We start from the raw sequence: 16,124 nt of genomic DNA on the forward strand, positions 1-16,124 counted from the left end.
GATCCTAAGAGATGCTGTTTATGATCGTGGGGAAAGAGAAGGGACCATTCGAGATACTCAACACGGCTTCTGGAAAAGAAGTTTATGTCTTTCAAACTTGCTTGAGTTTTTTGAAGAAGTTGCTGGGTGAGTGGATGAGGGTAATCTGGTTCACATTGTCTCTCTCAGGGGTGTCAAACTCATTTTCTATGGTGAACCTGACCCGACATCCTGGCACTTGGCCTGGGCCACATTCAGCAAAAGTTATTGAACTAGAAATAGATAAAGATGAACTATATTGGTGCTTGCTTACATTTAGATTTTATTTACAGCTACTGCTGTTCCCGATACCTGGCACCTCTTAGCTTGAACCATTGCATCAACATTTGGAGTAAATGACTGGGCTGAGGCCTGTTTTGGATAAAAACATGAGAACTTGTCACGACAGAACTTTGGAAGTGAATTCCACAATCTCACAACTCGCTCTGTAAAGAAGTTTCTCTTGATCACTGCTCCAAAACAGACAGCTGGGGTAAGGGTAGCTACTCAGACTGTTAAAAGGTGGAAAGTGGTGTTGCACAATGATCGGTGCTGGGACCACTGTTCACAATTTATATAAACGATTTGGACTCGGGAATCGAATTTACAATTAAAAAATTTAGCAGATGACACCTGATTGGCGGGGTGGGTATAATTAATACTGATGAAGACTAAGACAAAATACGAGAAGACATTAATAAACTTGCAGAATGGGGATGTAATTGGCAAAGGAATTTTGAAAAGATGAGGGTGAAGTGGAACATTTTGGTGGCAAGAACAAGGAGGCCACATAATGCATGGATAATAAGTCTAAAAGGGGTAGAAGAGCAAAGAGTTCTAGGGGCACAGAAACACAAATCACTAAAAGTAGTGACACATGTTGAAAAGGCCACAAAAAAGCAAACCAAGCACTGGGGTTCATTTCTGGAGCATAGTTGAAAAGCAGAGAAGTTATCTTCAACTTGTATAGAACCTTGATTAGACTGCACGTGGTGTATTGTGAAAAGTTTTGTTCTCCATATTAAAAAAAGGATATAGAGGCACTGGAGAAGGTGCAAAAAAAGGATTCGAATGGATGTCACCATCTTCGTTTTCCCTGTACTTGGTGTCCCAGTGTAAGTGGTCCCTGGATTTGGTGTCTCAGTGTAAGTGGTCCCTTAATTTGGTGTCCCAGTGCAAGTGGTCCCCGGAATTGGTGTCCCAGTGTAATTGGTCCCCGGATTTGGTGTCCCAGTGTAATTGGTCCCCGGATTTGGTGTCCCAGTGTCAGTGGTCCCTTGATTTGGTGTCACAGTGTAAGTGATCCCTTATGTTTTGAGGCATCGCTCGTGGTATTTTTCTCCTCTTTCCACCTTTACAAAAATTGTTACCAGCTTATTAAAGCCATTAACTGGCTCTCTGGTAGGGCATAGAAAAAATGTGACCTCCTAAGTTTCCCTGAGAATGACAGGTCTGAATTCAAGTTTGAGAACATTTAGCAATTGAACCAGATTGGGCGGTGCGGGCCAGAGGTGCGAATTAGTAACGGAAAAGTGGCGGCAAGTTAACTTCGCACCACGGGGGAGGGCCCGAGCACTCGGGTTTCTGTACAATTTATTTAATTATTTTGTTTGTTGCCTCCATGGCGCCAACCTCGATGCGATGACAATAATTATTTTTCAATTCAGCAATTCCGGCGTGCAATGGCGGGGTATTTCCCCAGAATCCCCCGCGGATCAGAATGTGCCCTATCAATGACGACAGGAGGCCAGTGCGCAGGGGCAGGACTGGACTGCGATATGAGCATGCGCAGTGCGAGTGGTGGAAACAGTCGAGTCGGAGGCCGGGGAGGAATTGGATCTGTGAGTGGGCGTGGAAACTTCACAAACACCTGGAGGCGGCTTGAGGCCAGAAATAAGAGTAAAATGCCTCGTGTTGGCAATTCGGTTAGAGGCCCGTCCGGCGGCCGCCCCGATTACCAGTGTGATTGGCCGCCATCGTGCGAGAGGAAGTCATGGTGGAATTATTGCGCGTGCGCGGCCATCTTGGTACAGGTGACAAAGTGTGGGCGGGGCTTCAGGGTCTCTGACCACGAACAATGAGTGGGCGGGGCTTCAGGGTCCCAGTGACCGGGAACAAAGAGTGGGCGGGGCTTCAGGGTCCCAGTGACCGGGAACAAAGAGTGGGCGGGGCTTTAGGGTCCCAGTGACCAGGGACAAAGAGTGGGCGGGGCTTCAGGGTCCCAGTGACCGGGAACAAAGAGTGGGCGGGGCTTCAGGGTCCCAGTGACCTGGAGAGAAAATCATTGCCTCATTTATTTTATTCTCACTCTGCCCACAGCGGGTTTAGAACTGAACCCAATCAGAGGAGAGGGAGGGAGAAAACTGGGAGTGGAGGGAAGAAATATTGGAGATGATGCGATGGGTTTGGATTTCAGCACAGGGAGGAGGGAGAGTGTGTGGGACGAGGATTGACGGCTTTGGGGAACAAGAGAGGAAAAAATGTTCCATAGAAACTAGAATTGTCTGTTCTGAATTTCGATCCTGTATTTACAGTGTTGACTTTTGTAAACTCCTTTTACAGGGTATGAGAAGGCGAGAATTTGCAAACATCGGTGTGAGTGGAAAAGCGCCGAGTCACACACACCCGAGTGAGAGTGTTCCAGTACACTGACTGTGGAAAGAGCTTTAACCAGTTACACAGCCTGAAAAAACACCGCACCATTCACAGCGGGAGAAACCGTACACGTGTTCTGTGTGTGGACGAGGCTTCGACTGATCATCCAACCCGGAGAGACACAAAGACACCCGCACCACGGAGAAACCTTGGAAATGTGGGGACTGTGGGAAGGGATTCAATTATCTGTCTGAGCTTGAAACTCATCGACACAGTCACATCGGGGAGAGGCCGTTCACCTGCTCCACACATAACAGGAAAAGCACAGTTTCCGGTCTGGGGTCTGTTACCTGATCTCACCCAGAATGGTACTGAGCCCCACAGAGCAGGAAACGCCCAGGCTCAGTCCCAGGCCTGTGCGGAGTTAGCTGTTCTCAGGGTTGTTGGTTCGAGCTCCACTTTGGGTGGTTTGTGCTTTAATTTTTAGGCTGATTTCACAAGCGATCCCCAGTTCGAAATTCCCATGGCAGAGAGTTCAAGGAGTATTTTGTATAAACTAGATTCAAGGGCAGTATCAAAAATGTCCTCCTTGATTCTGGACCTTCATCTCTCTCCAACCGCTCGCTGCTGCAGATTGAACTTTATTTCATTTCACCCGCAGCTCGGGGTCAGTGCGGATTTGAGGGGCTTTGGGCCGGTCTCTCCCTTCACAGCCCATCAGAGAGGCTTTGGGCCCGTCTCTCCCTTCACAGCCCATCAGAGAGGCTTTGGGCCCGTCTCTCCCTTAACAGCCCATCAGAGAGGCTTTGGGCCCGTCTCTCCGTTCACAGCCCATCAGTGCCGAGAAAAAGACGGAGAATTTTACACACATAATGTGTTCTGTAACTTTTCATAAACACTTCAGTATTTTTCACTCCGCATCCAAAATTTTGAGTTCTCCCCTGGTGTGTCCGCTTTCTGTATTTATAAACACAAGTGTATTTCGTTCCGTGTCCAACACTGTGAGGTCTCCCCTGGTGTATTTGTATTTTGTGTTTATAAAGAGTGTACATTATTGATTGGGTGTTTGTGTGTAGTGGGTTTGAGGGTGAGCTCTGATTCCCACTCCCTGATGGATTGAATGGAGGAAAGAATGAATGAGAGAGAGGCACGATGTGGGAGACGGGATGATGGAAGAATGTGTCCACGAACCTGGTTAAAAGTGGCCAAACACAAGATAATATTAAGATACCATCAGCAGAACATTAACATTACCTGAGCTCCGAGATCTGGTCGGTCCCATTCCCCCGAAGTAAGGAATGAGCGGGAGAGGCAATTCCACCCGGTTTATGTTTTTTTTCCAAAGCAACGCCACACAGTCCAACTTGGGATGGAGCCGAAATAGCTCAGTTGAGAATGCGAAAATTTGAAAGTCCCTAGTTCAATTCCGAATTTCAGCAGAATTTGGTTGTTTTGCTGTCGTTCTTTGGGTCGAATCTCGCATTAATTTACCCTGAAATTTTAACCGGCGCTGGAGGCTTGGGGAAGGAGTCGAGAAGCATCAAGGAAGAGAAATATTGATAGCATCTTTACTTAGCTTTATTTCTTTCTGCATTTTTCTCTGTTTTTTGCCTCTCTCAGCGCCGGCGAACATTTGATTTGAAGCATTATGATTCCTAAAGTGATGCCTTTTCCTCATCTCCGGGCGGCCAGACACGCTCTGTCTGTTTGATACTGCTTGTGACCATTAAAGGGCACAAGCCCCGAGTTAAACGTTTATCAGCAAACCGACAAAGCGATATTACAGCGGGAATATAACTCATTGCTTCATATTGTTAGATACTCAGTGACTCAGATTGTAATGTGTGTCAGTAAATATACCCGGATACTGAGTGACACAGATTGTAATGTTTTTCAGTAAACATACCTGGATACTGAATGACACGGATTGTAATGTTTTTCAGCAAACCGACCCAGATGCTGAGTGACACAGGTTGTCATGTTTTTCAGTGAACATTCCTGGATACTGAGTGACACAGATTGTAATGTTTTTCAGTAAACATACCCAGATACTGCGTGACACGGATTGTAATGTGTGTCAGTAAATATACCGGGATACTGAGTGACACAGGTTGTAATGTTTGTCAGTAAACATACCTGGAAAAATGGTTCCGGAAATGGAAAGAAATAGAGAGATAGGAAAAGAGACAGATAGAAAGAGATGGAGACACAGAAAGGTGAGTGAGAAAAGAAGGATAAATGAAGAATGAAAAGAAAGATGCGTTTCTCCGCCCCAGGGGCAAAGATATATCAAACATTGTAATGAATGCTATTCTAAAAACTATTCCCTCTGACTTTTTGCGTGAATTTCCTTGTTTGCAAAGTCTGGATTTTCAAAGTTACTAAAATAACGTAATGCGTTACTGATAACTCGTATGGGGAACGAACCCGCAACCTTGGTGTTATTAGCATCACGATTTAACCAACTGAGCTAACCGGCCTTTTGTTTTTCTTACGGCCATCAGTTGGGGCACGCGTTGGATTTTCTGTGTTTTACTTCTCACACTGCGTAATACGGTTATTGCACGAACATTGAACACACCACATCCCTTAAACATTGTTACTTGTTTCTGCATAAAACTGGCAAGGGTGTAAATCGAAATTAACAGATAAGGAGCACATTAATGCGACAAATTTAATTCTGGTAATAATTATGTTCTGAACAGTGAAGGGCCCACCCCGAAAACACTGTCCCGCTGTTAAACCAGTGGGCAGGACCCTGAGGTACTGCGAAAATCGTGTGCTGAGGTTTCCGTAGTGTCGTGCTTATCATGTTCGCCTTTTACGTGAAAAAGCTCTAGTTTTGAGGAACTTGCTTCGGATAAACCTCCAGGCGTCAACTTGTGCTTGGAGAAGGGACAATTCTTGTTCCTTCCTGTTAACTTTAACAACGGCTGTACCAAATTCCAGGTGTCATCAACTATCAACATTTGAAACCAGACCCTTAAAATGCAGTCTGGAAAGTGGAAAATGGTGAAAGTGCATCAGGCACAAAGCACAAAGCACAAAAACATATTTAAAGTTTCACTATCCATGTTAGTATTTCCGTGAGTCAGCAGCATAAAGTTATCGGTTACAACAATTATTCACCTTTCACAGAATTTCATTAGTTTCATTAATTAATTTAATAACGTTCATTGGTCACTACAACCACAAGCTTGAGCTCGATGAAATATTAATGTTGTTAACCATGCAATGTGATGTTTTTCTCTGGCACAATCATTCAGCGCGTTCGGCTCTTAACCCAAAATTTGGTGGTTCGATGACCCCAAGGGACGATACAATATCCTGGATTTCAATGCGTGTTTTCACTGTAAGAAAATGCACCATAAATGAATTTGATGAAAAGTGACTAATATTGTTGACTTGAAATAGTTAGTGTGCTCCTTGACATTGCACCACATCGGAATCCAAATTGAGATTCGGGGCCAGAAAAGCAGATGCATGCACGGAGGCAGAGGGCAAGGCTGAAGTATTAAATGAGTGCTTTGTATCTGTCTTCACCAAGGAAGAAGAAGCTGCCAGAGTCAGTAAAAGAGGAGGTCGTGGTGATGCTGGATTGGATAAAAATTGATAAAGAAAAGGTACTAGAAAGGCTGGCTGTACTTAAAGTGTGTAAGTCACACGGTCCGGATGGGATGCATCCTTGGTTGCTGAGGGAAGTCAGGGTGAAAATTTCAGAGTTGCTGGCCATAATCTCCAATCGTCCTTAGATATGGGTGTGGTGCCAGACGACTAGAAAATCTCAAATGTTACTCCCTTTTTAAAAACGTGTGCAAGGATAAACCCAGCAACTACAGGCCAGTCAGTTAAACCTCGGTGGTAGGGAAGCTTTTAGAAACAATAAATACGGGATAAAAATAACAGCCAGTTCTACAAGTGTAGATTAATAAAGGAAAGCCAGCACGAATTTGTTAAAGGCAAATCGTGTTTAACTAACTTGATTGAGTTTTTCGATGAAGTAAAGTGCCACAAAATAGGCTTGTCAGCAAAATTGAAGTCCATGGAATAAAAGCATGGATACCAAATTGGATAAATGACAGGAAACAGAGAGTCGTGGTGAACGTATTTTTTTCGGACTGGAGGAAGGTTGACAGTGTTGTTTTCCATGGGACTGGACTGGGACCACTGCTTTTTGATATATATTAATAACTTGGACTTGTGTGTACAGGAACAATTTCAAAAATTGCAGATAACACAAAACTAGTAAACAGTGAAGAGGATAATAATAGTCTTCAAGAGGACACAGATAATCTGGTGGAATGGGCGGACACATGGCAGATGAAATTTAACGCAGAGAATTGCAAAGTGATATATTTTGGCAGGAAGAATGAGGAGAGGCAATATAAACTAAATAATAAAATTCTAAATGAGGTGCGGGAATAGAGAGTCCTGGGGGCATATGTGACCATATCTTTGAAGGTGGCAGCACAGGCTGAGAACGTGGTCCTGGGCTTTATAAATAGAGGCATAGAGTACAAAATCAAAAAAGTTATGTTGAACATTTATAAAACACTCGTTCGGCTACAACCAGAGTATTGTGTCCAATTCTGGGCCCCGCATTTTAGGAAGGATGTGAAGGCCTCAGGGAGCATGCAGAAAAGATTTACTCGAATGGTTCCAGGGATGAGGGACTTCAGTTATGTGGACAGACTGGAGAAGTTGGGATTGTTCTTCGAGCAGAGTCGGTTGAGAGGAGATTTGATAGAAGTGATCAAAATCATGAAGGGTTTAGAAAAAGTAAATAAAGAGAAGCTGTTCCCATTGGCTGAAGGGTTGAGAACCAGAGGACACAGATTTAAGGTGATTGGCAAAAGAAACCAAAGGCGAAATGAGTAAAACTTTTTTACGCAGAGACTTGTTATGATCTAGAACGTGCTGCCTGAAACGATGAAAGCAGATTCAATCGTGGCTTTCACAAAGGAATGGGATAAATACTTGAAGGGAAAAAATTGCAAGGCCACGTGGAAAGAGCGGGGGAATGAGACGAACTGGATTGCTCTGACAAAGAGATAGCACGGTCTGGATGGGCCGAATTGACTTCCTTCTGTGCTGTAATCATTCTATGATTCGATGATTGGATGGACAGAGCGGTCTAAAAGGATAGGCGATCGGTTGTGGGGAGCAGGGAAACTTTCGACTGGTTGCACGGCTGTGTTACTGACGGCTCGTTGGTCTCGGATTATGGTTTTCACTTTGGGCGTTTCACTGATTGATATGTGAGAGGTCCGGGGTTCAAATTCCTGGACGAGCCCTCCTGTGTCACTATTTTCAGTGGAAATTCATTCATTTATTTTTCACATCTTTTCAGCGTTGCAGAATACAGGATTGACTTAATTCTAGAGCATGTTTGACGTTTCGTGGCTCGAATGCAGAGGGTTTGTCGACGCAACACCACATAGGGAAAGGAAAATGTCTCAACGTGGTGTGCAGATTGAAGCTGAATGTGAATCTATCTCTTTTCAGGCGTGCAGAAAGAAAATGCTCCTGCATCGGTCGGGAATCAATCCCCGTCTCCTCGGGTGGCAGGTGAGAATTCTACCAGTGAAACAGCAACGTCCGGACGGTCGCGGCTGCATGTGTCCAGTTGGAAACCTGTCTGAAAGAACATATAGTCTCACAAATCTCCTGTGAGTACCCTGTGCATTCTGAATAACAGCCGTGCATCAAAGGCGCTCGCAGCTGCGGTCGTCGCGTGGTTCAGACGTTAGATCTGAAACCCAATGAGATATTCCGGCAGAAGTTGGAATCGTGCTATCGGCGCTATTGTGTAAAGTTTTGTTCAATGCTCAAATAAATATGAACTGGAGAAAACGGGTTGCAATTCCTTCCCTCAGAGAGATACTCCACCGCGGCAGATCATTTTAACTGGGAGCCCAGTGGTCACTTGCAAAATATCAAGATACGTGAAGGGAACTTCACAATGTTCCACAACTGTCCAAAACTGGGCACTGCACTTTATAAAGGATGTGAAGGCGTCAGAGAGGGTGCAGAAACATTAACTGGAATGGTTCCAGGGATGAGGTCTTCAGTTACGTGGGTAGACTGGAGAAGCTGGAGTTGTTCCCTTCGAGCAGAGAAAGTTGAGTGGAGATTTGATAGAAGTGTTCAAAATCATGACGGGTTTAGATAAAGTAAATAAAAAAAAACTGCTCCCGTTGGCGGAAGGGTCGAGAACCAGAGGACGCAGATTTACGGTGGTTGACAAAAGAACCAAAGGCGATAAAAGGAAAAACTTCTTAAACTAGCGAGTGAATATTATCTGGAATGCATCGCCTGAAAGGGTGGTGGAAGCAGATTTAATCCTTGTTTCTAAGAGGAACTGGATAAGTATTTGAAGGGAAAATATTTGCAGGTATACGGGGAAAGAACGGGGGAATGGGACGATCTGGATTGCACTTAAAGAGAGCCGGCACAGGCTCGATGGGCCGAATGGCCTCCTTCTGTGCAGTGACGATTCTATGATTCTATATCTCCCAATCTCCATCGTAAATGCTGCTAACTTGACGTTAGGTTTTTTCGATACTTTTATCTCTCTATCTCTCTCTGTCTCTGTCTCTCTGTGTTTCCCCCTGATGGACTTCTCAGGCAGCCTTGAACGGCAAAAGCTGATCGAACCTGCGACACCAGCAGAGAAGGGTAAAGATCGAAAGACTGAGACGGGAGGAAAACTAAAAATCCAACCCAGATGATGAACTCGCAGATAATATCTACACATTAATGTCTCTTCGTCCTCATAGTGAAAACATCAGTAATTTTATTCCAGTATAAAAAGAAAGAAAGTATTGTCTTTATAAAGCGCTTTTCAAGACCTCAAGACCTCCCAAAGCGCTTTACAGCCAATGAGGTATTTTTGAAGTGCAGTCACTGTTATACTTGTGGTAGAGTGGATAATCTGCGGATGCCGAGGGAGACAACAATGTAACTTTCGAGAAATTAATTCTGAAAAGTCTCACTTGGCATGACAAGTCGCACATTCAAAACGAATGTGGTAAAGAGAGGCTAATATTGTTGATATGAAATAGTTAGTGTTCAACTTCACATTGCTGTGCATCGGAATAGAAAAAGTGATTGGATGGATCGCAGGATGGCCGATCGGCGATGGGTTGCACCGAATTCTGCACTGGTTGCACCCTTTTGGTATAACGATGTGGAGATGCCGGTGATGGACTGGGGTTGACAATTTTAAACAATTTTACAACACCAAGTTATAGTCCAGCAATTTTATTTTAAATTCACAAGCTTTCGGAGACTTCCTCCTTCCTCAGGTAAATGTTTCAGGAGCTCCTTGAAGCCTACGCATTTATACATATAGAACAATACATGGTGTTTGCAGACTGCCCCTGCAACTGCCCGTTGCCAAGGCAATCACCGTGTTCAGACAGAGAGGTGTCACCTTTTGATATAAGTAGCTGTTCTTTTTTTGCATAGCTGCGATGGCCGAGTGGTTAAGGCGTTGGACTCGAAATCTAATGGGGTTTTCCTGCGCAAGTTCGAATCCTGCTCCTAGCGCTATTTCTTATAGATTTGTTCAATGATCAAACAAATCAGGACTGGAGTTGACGGACCGTGTTCCCTCCCTCAGAGAGATGATCCAGCGTGGCAAATGCTTTTAATTCGGAGTCAATGGTCTCTTGCAGAGTTGCACGGCACGTGAAAGAATCTCTCCCAAGCTCCATCTTAAATTCTGCTCGTTCGCAAAGCTTGATATTTATCCGATTTGTTTCTATACTTTAATCTCTCCCTGTCCCTGTCTCTTGACTCTCTGAATTTTCCCCTGATGGACTTCTCAGGTTTTCTTGAACGGCCAAGGATGATCGAACCTGCAACACCAGCAGAAAAGGGTAAAGATGGAAAGACTGAGACGGGGGGAGAAGCAAAGGTGCAACCCAGTTGATGTATTCGGATCTATTGTCCACACATTTATGTCTCTTCGACCTCACAGTGAAAAAAATCAGCAATTTGAATACAGTGCACTTATGGTAGAGTGTTCAAATGCGAGTGTTGAGACAGACACCAATCGAACCGTTGCCATGGTGATGATCGAATCTAAACACTAGACCACAAAGAAACGCTGAAAATTCTTTGGTGCGAACAAGCAGCCCAACGCGGCCTTTCCCACTTGCCTCTTTGTAATTCAGGTCATTATCGTGCGAGACAAGCTGCTCGCAAAAAAATGGCATTTTCTGTTCAAACTACTATCGCGACAGAAGGTGATGTTCAGGCAATGACAGCACCAAGTGCAACTAGGCATGTACATGAAATGGAAAGTGAGGTAAAATACTACCACAAGCTGCTGATGGACATGTTTCCATTTCCAAAATTCACGAACCTGAATGCAGCTCCTGGGAAAACTGCAAGGTCACGCAGGTCCATCATGAATCATTTGAAGTAACTGGCAGTTTAAAGTGGCATCTCCTCCTGCTTCTGTCGGGGGTGAAGGAGAGACACCGTCGTTATAAACGTACAGTTTGATTTTGTACAGAACTGTACAGAGAAGGAACACATATACTGGGGCTGTGAGATATTCGATATTATTCATATTTAACCACAAGAATATCCGCAATCAGAAGCTGAAAAGAAGGGAGAGATAAGAGGTCTGAGAATAAACACAGAGCTGAATGAATCACGGAAGAGTGAAAGAAAAATAAATCTTACCAGTTCCGCTGTGTTCCGTGCGCAATCTTGGGCGCTCCCCGATGGACTGATGGTGAGAATTTAATGCTCCCACCGCCGCATGAGTTCGATTCCAAGTCAGCGAATTAACATTAGCAAAAGTTATTAAATTAATTACATGAAACTAATTAAACCCTGTTGGTAGATGAATGACTGTTTTATTCACCATTAATCAAACGATAACTTTCTATTTCATACTGAAGGAGATGTTGACGTGGTTACCGAGAGACAGTCAAAACTTTAATCAGATTTTTATGTTTTGCAGGTGATCAAATTTCATCATTTTATAGACTGTATCTTAAGGGTATGATTAAAAGCTCAGTGCAGCTGTTGTTAAATTTAAAATGAATAGGAAATTGTCGCCTTTTATTACAAGAACGCCCGAACCGGTTCTACGATCAAGATGAAAGTAACGCAACGAGGAACATCTGATACAAAAATCCCCACCGTTTTGCTTTTCCAACATAAAGGGTGTGACATTTATTTTCTGAACATAGAAACAGCCTGGTCTCGCTCACTACAGAAATCTCCATGTCACAGCGAACCCGCTCTCCTGCAGCGAGTGCGGCCTCCCTTCGGGCCTTTCGGGGGCTTGTCTGCCAAGGAGAATTGTAATTTTCTTGCTTCCAAAACATACATTGAAACCCTGGAACTTTGAGGCGATGAATCCTGAGGAAAAATAAAATAAGAGCTCGAACCATCAAACTTCCGTGCGAACCGACAGCACCAACTAGACAGGCGAAGAGGTCACCTGCTAAACCAATAATTAATTGGGCTAATCTTTGAGTTTGCAGCGACCAATATAACAACTGTCTACAGTCAGTCCAAAATGAATGGTTGAAGCTTGTAGGAGTGAAAATCCAAACAGCCGGTCTTCACTCTTAAACCAGCAACTCTGAAGAAAAACATGCCGGAGAAATACTCGCTTTCAGTGCGGTGACAATGGGCCAGAGTAAAGCTCAGTTAATATGATTGGTGAGTGGCTGGAGGGTGGATTTCGAACTCCTGACCGATTGCACTGTGCATTTTCCAGATCTGCTTGGAGCACCAATCCCTTCAATTCATCACTTACAGGGACAATTCGATTCTCGGTTTCATTTCGCTGACGCTTGGTGAAATTTTACAAATTGGAAGCGATCAGTGTCAAAGCTAAACACGTCACCGACATGCTCACAGATACAAAGCGGCCACACTCTGCTTCAGCAAGATGAAAGCCGAGAGCGATTTCACGGTCAAATATAATGGCTAACAAAACTTATTCAAAGAAAGTGCAGGTCGTTGAGTTGCCTTTAAATTCCTGATTGTTCGCATTGAACTTCTTCCCATTGCGTTTGAGAGCCACGTGGGGCGATTTGGGGACTTCATTTCATTTTATGCAGAAGTTTCAAATGCAGTTCAAGGTCAAAAGTCCTGGGACCACTGTTGTTCACAATTTACCGGTGCTGGGACCACTGTTGTTCGCAATTTATCGGTGTTGGGACCACTGTTGTTTACAATTTGTCGGTGCTGCGACCATTGTTGTTCGCAATTTATCGGTTCTGGGATCACTGTTGTTCACAATTTACCAGTGCTGGGACCACTGTTGTTCACAATTTACCGGTGCTGGGACCACTGTTGTTCACAATTTACCGGTGCTGGGACCACTGTTGTTCGCAATTTATCGATGTTGGGACCACTGTTGTTCACAATTTGTCGGTGCTGCGACCATTGTTGTTCACAATTTATCGGTGCTGCGACCATTGTTGTTCACAATTTATCGGTGCTGCGACCATTGTTGTTCACAATTTATCGGTGCTGGGACCACTGTTGTTCACAATTTGTCGGTGCTGCGACCATTGTTGTTCACAATTTATCGGTTCTGGGATCACTGTTGTTCACAATTTGTCGGTGCTGCGACCATTGTTGTTCACAATTTATCGGTGCTGGGACCACTGTTGTTCACAATTTGTCGGTGCTGCGACCATTGTTGTTCACAATTTATCGGTTCTGGGATCACTATTGTTCACAATTTGTCGGTGCTGCGACCATTGTTGTTCACAATTTATCGGTGCTGGGACCATTGTTGTTCACAATTTGTCGGTGCTGCGACCATTGTTGTTCACAATTTATCGGTGCTGCGACCATTGTTGTTCACAATTTATCGGTGCTGGGATTACTGTTGTTCACAATTTATCAGTGCTGGGTTTGAGAATGCATACGGGGCGCCCTTTTAATAAAAATGCATATGGGGTAACTTTTTAGTGGTTTATAGTGAGATACCTCCATAGCGAAGTAGCAGTGTGGTGAACCAATGGTTAATATAAGTAGCCCATTTTGCTAGCTAGAATTAGAAACAATGAGCTTCTTCTTTGACCACCTGTTTACATTATTAATTTTCTTTATGTATAAGCCTGCCTTGTGTTAATCAAGCAAAGAGATATGATAAAGTTGAATTCTAGTATAAGGAGTTGTCATGCAGCTGCATTAATGAATGGATCTCCCTTTGCAGGCAAGGTCAAAAAACATCCCAAGCCAGAGATAAGGTCGCCTCCCTTTTCCTTGGCATACACATGAACAAGTATTATCTGTGAGTGGTCGGTCATTATGTCAGTTAGCATGGCTTGCCAAGACTCAGCTTATGATTGGTTTTAACCCCTTGCTACTCATGTCCCTCCCCACTCTGAAAATGTATAATTGTGTGGATCTGCCTATGTAATTTTGCCTGCTCTATGAGATTGACCAGACTCTGTGAAGAGTTTAAATCAATTCTAGAGATAAGGTCAGCTGCAGCAAATAAATTGTGTTAAACTTTCAAGTGTTATTCTCATCAGTTATTGCTGAACCAGACGAAGGGTAAAGAAATCCGGTATCGTCAGGTTCACGGTTGTTCACAATTTATCGGTGCTGGGTTCACAGTTGTTCACAATTTATCGGTGCTGGGACCACTGTTGTTCTCAATTTGTCGGTGCTGGGTCCACTGTTGTTCACAGTTTATCGGTGCTGGCGCCACTGTTGTTCACAATTTATCGGTGCTGGGTACACTGTTGTTCACAGTTTATCGGCGCTGGGGCCACTGTTGTTCACAGTTTATCGGCGCTGGGGCCACTGTTGTTCACAATTTATCGGTGCTGGGACAAATGTTGTTCACAATTTATCGGTGCTGGGACCACTGTTGTTCACAATTTATCGGTGATGGGACCACTGTTGTTCACAATTTACATTAATGATTTAGTCATGGGAATCGGAAATACAATTTCAAGATTGACAGACAGCACATAATTGGGAGCTGTAGTTAATACAAAGGAAAAATGCGAAAAATACAGGAAGACGTCAGTAAACTTGCAAAATGGGCGTGTAAATGGCAAATTAGTTTCAATATTTATTGTGTATTCCCTTGCCTTGTTTGCCCTCCCTAAATGCATTACCTCATTCTCCAGATTGAATTGCATTTGCCACTATTCTATCCACCTGTCCATTCCACTGATATCTTCCTGCAGTCCACAGCTTCCCTCCTCACCATCAACCACACGACCAATTTTTGCATCTTCTGCAAAATTGTTAATAATACCCCGTACATTTAAATCCAAATCAATGATCTGTGCTACGAAAAGCAGCGACCTAGTACGGATCCCTGCGGAACCTCACTCGAGACAGCCTTGCAGTCACAAAAACACCCGTCGACCATTGCTTCCTGCCACTAAGTCAATTTTGGATCAACTTGCCAATTTCCCTTGGATCCAATGGGCTTTTACACTTTTGACCAATCTGCCATGTAGGACTTTGTCAAAAGCCTCGCGAAAATCTATGTGGACTACAAAAAACGCACTACCCTCATCCACCTTCCTTGATACCTCCAAAAAAATTCAATTCAAACGACCTTCCCTTCACAAATCCATGCTGACTGCCCTTCATTAATCCGTCCCTTTCTAAATGAAGATTAATACTTTCCCCCAGAATTGTGCTCAATACCGAGGTTAGGCTGACTGGCCTGCAATAATTCGATCTATTCCTTTCTCCCTTTTTAAACAACGGTACAACTACCGCAGTCCTCCAATCCTCCGGCATCACATCTGTAGCCAGGGAGGATTGGAAAATGATGGTCAGAGCCTCCGATATTTCCTTCCTTGCTTCTGTTAACAGCCTGGGATGTATTTCATCCGGGCCTGGCGATTCAGGTGGAGTGATTTGGGGACTTCCTTTCCCTCTTTGCAAACGTTTGCACCGCAGGTCAAGATCACAAGTCTTGATCCAAATTAGGACTACTTCCGTGTTTGAACCTCAAATCGCGAAATATACCCCGACCCCAACGAGCCCAGAAACAAGAACGTGTCTTTAAATTAACGTGTTGCAGACACATTCGATGAGAGGTCTGTCTGTGCAATGAAAGGGCGTTTTTGAACAGTCATTCGGTTATCCGTTTCCTCCTGAACAAACACCACAGTGTTATTTTGTCGCTCAATTCCACAAATTAGGTAAAATAACGAGCTGCACAAGGCACTGCTGGGAGTTGAACCCAGGATCTTCTGTTTACTAGACAGACGCTTTAACCAACTAAGCCACAGCGCCAACTAATGACACTTTATCTCCACCTCCTCTCATTAATATCTATCAGCGACACTTCACTGTTGGGGGTTCAGGCCGTTTTCTCTTTGTCTGTTTCGCTTGTCCGTTTCCCTGTGCATTTCGACACTGACTGGATTTCTCGCTGTGTTTATCTTTGTGTATCCATCAGTGCGTTGATACACGGATGATTATGTGTGATTGTATTTGTTACATTAAATAAATTCGGGGATCAGACAATTCTCGCTCTGACATTG

General features: G+C 44.0%; 2 non-coding genes across 2 annotated transcripts; one reads left to right on the forward strand and one right to left on the reverse strand.

The window, feature by feature from the left end:
- The first annotated feature begins 10,082 nt into the window (after positions 1–10,082).
- trnas-cga (transfer RNA serine (anticodon CGA)) lies at positions 10,083–10,164 on the forward strand. Its single transcript has one exon. It is a non-coding gene; the product is annotated as a tRNA-Ser (tRNA).
- A 5,635-nt stretch (positions 10,165–15,799) lies between these two features.
- On the reverse strand, positions 15,800–15,873 carry trnat-agu (transfer RNA threonine (anticodon AGU)). The gene has a single exon. It is a non-coding gene; the product is annotated as a tRNA-Thr (tRNA).
- Between the last annotated feature and the right edge of the window lie 251 nt (positions 15,874–16,124).

Source organism: Heptranchias perlo, chromosome 20 (assembly GCF_035084215.1).
Source record: "Heptranchias perlo isolate sHepPer1 chromosome 20, sHepPer1.hap1, whole genome shotgun sequence".
Taxonomy (NCBI): Eukaryota; Metazoa; Chordata; class Chondrichthyes; order Hexanchiformes; family Hexanchidae; genus Heptranchias; species Heptranchias perlo.